This window comes from Rissa tridactyla, chromosome 5 (assembly GCF_028500815.1).
Source record: "Rissa tridactyla isolate bRisTri1 chromosome 5, bRisTri1.patW.cur.20221130, whole genome shotgun sequence".
In the NCBI taxonomy this organism is placed as follows: Eukaryota; Metazoa; Chordata; class Aves; order Charadriiformes; family Laridae; genus Rissa; species Rissa tridactyla.
Genome location: NC_071470.1, coordinates 66,615,405 through 66,626,586, shown reverse-complemented (window position 1 = coordinate 66,626,586; position 11,182 = coordinate 66,615,405).

Here is an 11,182-nt window from a genome sequence, read left to right as displayed (position 1 = left end):
TTTGGTCCTGACCACATGACTGGGTATACTACAGCGTAAATTCCAATCCCTACTGTTAATTTAGTCTGTCATGGAGGAAACTATTGCTTATCTTCCAAATCAGAGAAAAACAGCTAAACAAGCCGCAGATGAGCCTCAGATGACAAAATTGTAACTAATTCACCTGCCTAACTGAAGAAAAGACCTTTTGTTATATTGCATCAACTTAATAACTCAGCTTGGGATAGCCACCATGCCAACTCCTTACCTCAACAGCAGCAGCAGTGTATTCGCATTAACATCGGAGGTAATTGAAGAAAAAAAAAAAAAAAAAAAAAAAACAACCAAACCCAAACAACCAAAGTTAGGAAAAGAGCGATTGCTGCTTAAGTACAAGAAACATTTTGATCACACAGGGTGAAATGCCATGAGTTTTGTCATTTAATTCAACAGGAGCCAGATTACAACCTTAAAATAATGAAAGCCCATAATCAACTAAAGTTTCTGCACTTTAATCATTCTCACAACTTCTGTCTTAAATTAATACTCTGCATTAAAGTACACAAACATTCTAAGAGCTACCTGCCAAAGTTTTCACACATTACAGAAATCCTATTACTCTAAAAACATTAACTTAAGTGTGCTGTTAACTGAAAGTGTGAGCTATTGAAAAAATGTATTTGTGTTCTGCACATTGTGTTGAAGTGAGGCTGGACCTTTTGATAATTAATAGGGGAAAAAACACCTTTGGCCATCATACAGTGTCCATAAAGTTTAAGTATAAACTTGAATATAAAGAGATATACAAAGAACAGTTTTCTGATTAACTAGATAACCTGACAACTTACAAAGGACACAGAGGTGTCCCGTTATTACTTAAAGTGCATTATTTCAATGATTTTAAGAGACTAAAACAAATGAAGTGAAATATACAGGTTTTAGTAACCAGAAGAAAAAAAAATCATAAAGGGGAAGACAAAAAGAACGTCTGTCAATTTACAAGCCTCTTTGTAAAAGAAAAACTGGGAAAAACATTAGAAGAAAAGATATTAGAGAAATTGACTTTATCATGACAGTTCTCATCTATTTTTACATCACTAAAAAAATACTTGCATTTAACCTTGAAGATAGTATACTTCCTATGGAAAGCTACTAAGTTAAATAGTTGGCAAGGTGTAAATTTTATTAAAAATCAGAAATATTTTACATATTCCTGGATCTTATGCTATTTTGTTCTTGAACAAAGTTACTCTTAAAAATAGCTTGAATAACTCCTTTTCCACTTAAAATACAGCACCGTGTATAAGTAAGCATTTCTTCATTTAAGAATCTTCTTTTGTCTAGTATTGTTATATATAAGTAATTCAGAAAAATATTTCTAAATCTTAGCTTTAAAAAAAATCCTCAAGTCTTACTAGGCGCCTAAACTGGCTCACCAAATAGGTTTTAAAAGTGACCTACCTAATTTTCTTATTCTAGAAAATTTTTTTAATGTGAAAAAGTACACGTGTGGCCAGAATTGTTAACATACAAATATGAAATCAAGTACTCCACCATTAACATTAGAATACTAGAGTATCTTTTCAACCCATATGCTTACCTGTTTATTCACAACTCATCATTGTGATATTTTAGTGTCTGGATGAAAACCTATAACAATAAACTTTCTACTTACTGGGCAAGAAGCTAGAACAGCAAATGACTGGGAAGCACTCTCATCACTGTGGCTAGCAACGAGAAAGGACAAGGGCTCCGTTTCCTCCTGTGAATTTACAGCAAGGCACAATCTAATCCCAGTTCTCACGCAAGATTTACAGAGAAATGCTGTACCTACGGAAACAACTAAGAAGCCAGTGACATTGTACCCAATTAGCTGTATCCAACTTGTTTATAATCCAATTATTGTTCCCTATTAATGGAGGATTTTGACAGTATTTCGGGAAATTTACAGTCTGTTGTCCTGAACAGAATTCTTTTCACATGGATCTCAACTGTTTCTAAGCACTGAATACACCCAGAACTCTCCAAGGCTTCCTTGCTCATTGTTCTCTCCACATAAATAACTACTTGCACTCAAGGCTGCTTGATTCCAAATGTGCGTTTCTGGGCTGCATGGTACTACTCATTGCAACTCATGGCCTGACATATCTAATCATAAACATTAATATTAATATTCCAGAGTGAGTAACAGGTGGCATCAGTTGATTTCTTAAAAACAGAGCTCTTCCAATGTGCAACGTCCCCTAACACCCAGCCTTTCAGACCAACACATCAACTCAGATTCTGCCAACTTTTAACCATTAGATATAAAAACAACCTTCAATACCAGTGCTAATGGAGCTCAAACAAACGTGAAAAGCTTCAGACTATCTTCTGCTTCAAAAAACCTCTGAAGATGTCAAATGCAAGCTCACAGACCCTACTGAAGGCTGACGATATGCATGCAAGCAAAGAAACAGTTAACCTTTTCACAAAAAAAAATCTCAACATATTCCTGTTGTCTCCATTTGTGAGAAACAGATGACTGATACTCGGCTCAATCAGAGTCTGACAGCAATTACAAGCTCCTTAATTGTCACTCTTCTAACAAGACCTAAGATTCTTAAGTGATTTCTAATGCAGATAGAAGGGCTCAGGGAACATGGAACACAAATCCAATGGAAACCAGGCTTCACAAAACAGCTTGTAATTAGTATGTTCTAATTAGATGCTGAAAGACACACAACCATCCACAATTTATTCTATTCATAATACGGCTTAGGGAACATCACAACTAAGTTTGAAAAGACCACAAGTGCCAAAAAATATGAAAGCAATGCTAGGTGGCTCCCATTATGTGACCTACCGAAAAGCAAAAAACTCATCTTGTATAATACCTGGAATTTATTTTAAACAATCCAGTCCTTATGACAATTAGTTACATTACAGCTGCTGAAAAAACTAGACAATTAGTAGTTCTAATAAGCTAGCCATTAACTTGTGCCTACAAATGCCTGAGTTTAAGAGCAGTATGTTTAATAGTTTAAAAGAATCATTATATTTGTCAATTAGCACCACCTTTTTTCAATTAAATCGTCTTTCCATGTGTGGAGAAAAAAAATACAGGAGATGTTTCATGAAGTTTAAACAGAGCAGACAATTCTTCTGACTAAAATCCAATTTTTAAGGGTTGTAATGTCTAGGACCGATGTTTTCAGCTGCAGATGTTGATACATAAGCTAAACAGAGAAAGGAGAGATGTTGCACAGATCTTTGGACAAAGTTCTACTTTACGGAGGTTATTCTGGTCTTGCTAATCAGGAAAAAAATGGATTTCAGCAGAAAAAAAAACAAAACAGACATCATTGAAAACTATAGAAGGCTTTCAGAATACATTTAAGAATCAGGGAGGGGGAAGGTGTTAATAAGCAAAGAGGGGAATTCAGCATCTTACATTACAGTGAACACAAAATTGGGTGAATACAGTCAATACTTGTGGTGTAATCTGTGCAACAGTCCCCATTTTAACAGATAAATTACACATTTTATAAGCAATGCTATAATGATTCATGCATTGTAGACTCAGGAGGATGAAAATAAAGACTTGGCACTGTTCTACTAACACATGCAGAATGTGATTACTTTTCCCTATATCATTTACTAAACCCACTAATTAATCAGGAGAGCCTTACCCAAGCATCAAATCCACAGATTAACTGAGATGGAAAGCAGTCAATTTACTTCTCTATTGAAACTAACTAAACAGGTGCAGAAATAAAAAAATAAATTTCCACTTCTCATTAGCTCAGATATTCTTTTCCAATCCTGAATGTTAAATCTCAATAAGTCTTGACACCACAGAGGTGCAATACATGGAAATGGACTCGTGTCTGGAGGAACTTCCAGTATATAAAAAAGTCCCATTCCTTCAAAGGAAGCAACTGCCTTACATTCGCCAATACCTTAAACTGTAGTAGTTATCCCTTTTTCCTGACCTGATGTCAATGTCTATTTTCCTTTCTTTACATCAATACTCTTGGGTCAGTCTCTTCTCTGAAGTGACAGGGCAAGAGAAAATGGCCTCAAGTTGCGTCAGGGGAGGTTTAGATTGGATGTTAGGAACAATTTCTTCACTGAAAGGGTTATCAAGCATTGGAACAGGTTGCCCAGGGAGGTATTTAAAAGACGTGTAGATGTAGTGCTGAGGGACATGGTTTAGTGGTAACTTAGCAGTGTTAGGTTAATGGTTGGACTTGATGATCTTAAAGGTCTTTTCCAACCTAAACTGTTCTATAATTCTATCACATGGCTGGAAAGATTCCACTGCAATTACAAAAGGGATATCAAGCCAGATGCACTGGCAAGACAAAGCTGCCCCCTTTTAAGCAGCAGCCTGCATTCAACTTTCAAAACCATCTTTCATCCCCCAAAGACTTCACTAATGACCATCTCATCAATAGTATCTGAATAGATATAATATGGTCACCATTTCCTACCCAAAGAACTATATTACTACATGACCTGGCAGAGTTTGAAGCATGAGGTTCCTTAAAGGAAGATTTGACTCTCTTCCTCTCTACACAGATTATATCAACAATTTAAAAATTCAAATAAGATAGCCAGATTTATTTAACAATAGAAGGAAAACACAATGAACACTAGTTTGAGCAGTGATTTGTGATATACAGGCTGGTCTCACTTTACCTATTGTCCTCAAGGCAAAAGAGCCTGTAGAAGTGATTGAAGGGGTTCCACAAAGAATAATAAAGGAGCATAAAAAGCCACTGTGGCATAAACTACTCAGGAGTTCAGAATTGACCAAGTACTCTGCAGCCTTATATATTTCATATTTAGTTTCTTTTCTATGACTGTAGAAAACCACATTGAACTACATATACCACATGAACTACCGTATTTATTCTGTACTCTCATTTCACACGAAGGAGAGCATGCAGGGAATCAATCTGTTACCAGCAAAATTTCTGCATTTATTGCAGAAGCTGGAAAGAATATCAGAACAAACAGGGGGAAAAAAAAATCAGAAAAAAAAAGCAAACCAAAAGGATGGAATCACAGTTCAGTAACTTGAATGATATCCTGGTAAATGGAATTGTATTCCTCTGACACACAATTTTATGTGATATTTGCCAAGTCACGGAAACCCAGCTTTTCACAACTGACCACTAAATGTAATCCCATCCTGCCCCACATTCCACCTCTACAATTTTATTCATCAGGTTAAAACCTCCAGTACAGGTTAAAAGCAATAGCAATGAGAGGCTAGTTATGTTCTTCATGGTCCACCAGACTACAAAAGACAAATTTAGCACTTGGCTTTCATGGTTATCTGCTAACAGTAATATAAGGTGCAAGTACTCCTGGATCTAAAAAGAATATCCTGTAGAAGTCACTGAACTTTTTTCCATTAATTTTTTTTCCTGGCCCTATCTCCATTTCCTCCTTTCCCTCAAAACTCTTTCCTTTGACTCTCCTGGGCTTTTTGCCAGGCCAACTCTATCCTCTCCTATCTTACCTTAGTTCTTCAACCATGTATCGCCAGCCGTCCCCTTTTGTTTTCTTGTCCAGCTGCTTTTACATTTTATATCCTTTTCCCAGAATTAGTCTTCCTTCATAGCTCCATGTCCCACCCTGTGTTTCCCATCCTCTCTTCATTTCATGGTTCACACTCAGTCCACAATAGCTAAGACTGAGCTTCCCAGTTTCCTGAATTCTAGCAGCTTTCTTCTTCCACTTCTCAGTACCTTGGTTCAGCATGAGGTTTTGAGAACATCAGCAAGAAGAGTTGCTTTGCCCCTCGGTTGTAACACGCAGTTCTAGTGTAACTTACAAGTAATGAGAAGCAACTGCAGGGAATTACAAAATAATTCCTTCAGTTGGGTTTGAAGATGTAACAGTAAATAGTGTTTCAGGCCATGAATCCATCTAGCACAGTGGCCTCTATCCACAAGTTGATGCCTAAGGAAGAGTAAGAACAGGAAGTAAAGAAAGCATATGCTTATCTTACTACACTCCCAATCTCCAATTATTTTCAGCTGAGGGGATTTCTTGAACCTGATTTTATATACTTAAAAACAATCACTTTATCTTTCTTCCAAGTACCCTTCCCAGTCTCCTGCTAAGCCTACAGAAATTTCTCAAACACACAGTGGCAATACAACATTATGAAAAGTATCACCTTTCTCTGCTCTGAGCGTGGCACTCGCTAGCTTCATATGATGGTCCATCCTTCTCATATTAGAAAAGGTCAACGCCCATCCAGCTTCTCTTTGCTGTTACATGCATCCAGACTCTATACAGTAATTGGTAGCCCTCTACCACATCCTCAAAATACCTCTTTCCCAGGCTGAAGACAGCTCTAGCCTAACCTGTAGATGCTCATAAAAAAAGAACAGTCCCCATCACATAACCTGCCACTGGGAGGTAGAAAGCCCACTGAACATTGCACAAGTTAAAGCCCGTGTCCTGGTTTGAGGTAAACAGAACCAACTTTCTGTTCAGTAATTTTACTTCTTAGCTAGGCCTCTTCTAACTCTCTGAAATTAACAGCATATTGTGCAGAAATTCCACCTGCCAGTGGTCTATTCACACTCCCTGCAGAACCTTCAGAGAATTCACCTGTCAAGACGCAAAAAGCTCTTTTGAAGACGTACAGAATAGTTTCTGAAAAAGCTGTTACGCAGTGATTACACAGAAGACTCCTCCTTACAATAACAGGGACGTCTCACCAAATTTCAAGATTTCATTCTAGAAGTCATAAGAATTTAAGGAGGTACAAGACGACATTTTTGTCTGCTGACATAATGAAATATCTTCCTCTGAAACAGCTAAGTATTTTGCTGAAATTAAAAAAGTTTTGAAGTAGATACCTGGCATAGGAGGTTACAGACCTCCCTGTTAACATTTAGGAAAGTAATATGCAACTTTAAAAAAAAGAAGCAATTATTTAAAGTGCTAGGCACAATTAAATATAAATACCATGGCTTGTATAAGCTATAAAGCATTGAGAGAGAAAGTACCAGTTTCCAAAATGTTTAATTTTCTGATGGAAGCAAACTCAGCAGTACGAAGGAAGTGAACCAATTACACTGCCTAAACTTAAAGAGATGAATAATTTTATGACAACTACTACTGGCACCAAGATATAAACTTCATTGCCTGCAGTGACTGAGTTCAAGAGAGCGAACTCATGAAATGAAAGACAAGATTAAACTGGCTAAAAATGTGTTCTACGGAGCGGAGTTCTGTATTTTAAAAAGATGACATCTGAAAGTTCCTTTTTTTTTTTTACCCCCCTCAAGAATCTGTTGCATATTCCAAGAAAGCCACTAAACTAGTCTGGCTAGGCTGGTTTTAAAACAGCAGTGAAGGCACAGTAATTTAGATTTTATTTCAGTGCTATTTTAATACAAATTAGTTAGTTCTGGTTTACCACATGTGTAAGAATACATTTGTATTTGCAAACAAACTATACAACTGGCAGAGGGTATTTACACACATATGGCATTATTTCTGAAAATGAATCACAAACATATTTTGGTCCTTTCATAGCTAGTGCAGAAACAGCACCTCCTGAACCATCACTCAAAGCCCTCCCACAGACCCTGCAGCTAAGGCTTTTGTTTGTTTTAAACCAGAGGAAAGAAAACAAGCAATGCCAAGCAGTATGCTTGATAGAACTAGCTTCTAGAACTGAATTCTCCTGATAATACTGATACTAATTTCAATAGGTAGACAAGTAGATGGGAAAAGGCATAATTGCGATGCACTATATTAACTGTTGCATTGATCTCACTGGGACTATTTGTAAGAGCATGTGTATAGCTGTTTATACAACCAGTGTAAATAAGGGTTCTATAATCAGGCTTAAAGCACTTTCCAGTACTTTTGCTGAAGCACTGTTCAGAGACACTGTAGTAAACTAAAGCACTCACAAAAAGCAAAAGGAAGAAATCATCAATAAAAGAAATGCAGGTTAGCTATCAAACTTCAACAGCATTCTTATAAATGCTCTATAATTAAATGCAATGAAGTCTGCTTTACAGATAGCTTTGGCAGTGTAAAAGAATAGTTTTAAATTTTATATGCAATAAATTATGCACTGTACTGTTCTTATTTTGAAAGCATTTTACATGGTCAGAATTTAAAATACAACAAACATTCTGTGCTGTGCCTTTCAGAGGCACAGAACACCTCAGTCTGGAAACAAGGAACAGCAAGCAACACAGTACTTAAGATCACATTCATCAGTATTGTATCACCATAGTGCTGGGCAGTACAAATATTAACTTATTAGAAATGCAAGTCAGTTAACTAGAACAGATAATACAGTAGCTATGCCAGCCATGGCAAACAAAACATATACAATCCAGCATGACGTTAGAGTTTACTAGATAACACGTGACCTTGAATATTAGAGAAAACTATTAAAAAGTATACAAAAACATCAGCAAAATGTTATTCCTGCTCAGAGCATTTGCATTAAAAAAAAACAACCCACAACGAACCCTGCAGTGTCACTGTGTTAGATTTTATCACCCACTATTCCTGACAGCCTAAGTTGCCCCATCTTTGCATTTGAGACACAAATCCCTTCTGCCAGTAGGACACATTACCACTCAATTTGGCTTTAAAGAAAACTTTCTTTTTGCATGTTTGTATTGAAGAACAACAATTTTCTGTCCCTCCTGGGCTACGGTTTTTCACATTGTTTCACATTCCTCTCTTCTAGACTTCACTCCAGAGTGTTTGCACCACTCTAGCCTCACCCTTGAAGGGGCACACCCTCTCTTACAAACCAGGCTACATTTTAAAAAATTATTCCTTCAGAATTAAATGTAGCCTTTTTGCAAAACCCAAAAGAATATTCAAATCAGTTGTGTATCACAACACTGTCTTTTATATCACAGACTGACACCTCATGGAATTTATCTTCTGTTAATTTTGTCTCAAAATTATTTACAGAAATACTACTGTAGGAAAAGAAGCATTAGAACTGTAACTAAACTACATGGCATAGTGTTTCTTTTGATAAAGATGTCTCCAAAAAGTCAAAATAAGCCACCATCAGCTTGACTGTAACATCTTTTTTCTAAAATCAAGGACATAGTAAGATAAGGAGTGAATCTGGTTAAGGATAACTAGGCTGGTAGTACCAAAGCATAGTTTTGATAACCTTCTTCTTCCACCTAGTGGCAAGAAGCATAAAAAACAAGGTCTTTGGGAGTTCAGTCATAAGACATTTTGAAACGAACTCAATAAAGATTCACTGACAGGTCAAAGTCATTTAGAATTCTGGTTTTCACATTGAAGTTAACAATTAATAAACATACTATCACAAGTAGCTTAGAAATGCACTTACAAGAGAATTCTTGAAACAAGCCTAAGTTCTCTTTATAGGTATATTTTTCATTCATCAAGCTCAGTATTTTTGTTTCCCAGGTTATTCAGTCTGATCATCACATAAGTAAGAGGTTGCAGCTATCCAAATCTGCATTCTGCCTCAACTGCTTGTGTATTCACTAAGAAGATTTGAAAGTAAAATTAAAAAACATTACAACAAAACAACTCAGCATTTCATTAAACTTAAATTAGAAACATTAAAACAAATACCACAATAGTATAAACTAAGACAGATAATTATATTGCCCTAGAGATAAGGGGGTGGTTGTAGCAGAATATAAGAACTAACTGAAAGTTTCTCGTGACTTATCTGGTTACAGCAGAAAAAATACACCTATCATCAGTACTGAGCATTAAGTAAGCAACAGAATATCCATTATCTCACCTGGAATTTTAAGTAAGAGCGGTGTTTTCAAGCTCACATTCTGCATCTCTTTAGGATCAACTTTCTCACAACAGAACATACCAAATTAGAAAATGGATTAAACCATATGCGTGTTTTCAGAGGCTAAGAAAAGTTGATACTACATCCTTATGTTTTCAACTAACCCTGGCGTTAAAGTTGTGGAATCTCCATCCCTTATCCTTTGTGCAGGATCTTCTCCTGAAAAGGGACAGAAACAGGGAAATTATTTCCCTTAGTTTCAATAAATAAATAAATAAGCACTGAAAATATGCTTGGATATTTATCACATCTGCTATCCGTTAAGCAGCAGGACTAACAAAATGTGCTGCTCATACATTTATATTTTATACATACACTCTGCCTCCTAAGCCTCTTACCTCAAGATAACATTAGGGCACAGGTCCATGAAATCTAAGCTTACCTCTGTGACAGCACCTCGTATCCCTTAAGAACCACACATTTCCTAGTTTTCTAATCAAAGTCTAAAGGTAAGATGCTACATGTACTACAGCTGAAGTTACGCATGCACCAACTGCTTCGAGTATCGGGCATTACAACTACAGGATAAGGGCTAAAAGATGAGGTCTCCTTTTCCTCAATTTGGGGTGCTACAGCGAGGAACTGCCTCCAGCTGTTCAGGCCCACACATTTTGCAAGAATACAGCATCTTTTGAGACTGTTTGTTCCTGCTGAAGTTGGCTACTGGATTTAAAAAATAGTTGTGGTAGTGGGGGAAAAGGTGGTGACAACATTGTCAGAAAGGCAAGAAGACAGCGATAACCCAACAGCCTAATTTCCTCAGGAATTCTCACTAAATATGGTAAAATAATTTAAAATTGCCACAACACTGTCATGGCAGACTTTAAATGTCACATTTGAAGTTGTCTAAAGCCTCTGCAGAGCTAAAAGAAAAAAATAATAAAAAAAAAAATCAAATACTGTGCAGCACCCAGTGGGTATTCCCCCATTTCTAAAGTAATAAAATTCCTGCATCTTAGATTAAGAATGTCACATGATATAACTGGCACAAGGACAAGTAGTATCCATAGGAAACATTTATGAGACAGGTTGATTTTTTTTTTTTTTTTTTTTTTTTTTTTTTTTTAAGAGAGCAATGGATCAGAAGTGCTTACAGGTTTGAAGTAGTTAAAACCACTTGAAAGTGAAATGGATTTGTGGATAGAGTGCTTGCGTGATCTATGCTTTCTATCATGCAGCTTTGCATTTTATCAAGTTGATATCCTACATAAAGTGTATCTGGTGTGACAATTTAGAGAATTTATCTGTATTATTCTTGATACAAGTTTGACATACAAAACCAGCACAATGCTGATGCCCATATATACGTACGCATGTATATACACACATACACTGAGCTAGACTGGATTGAATCGCATT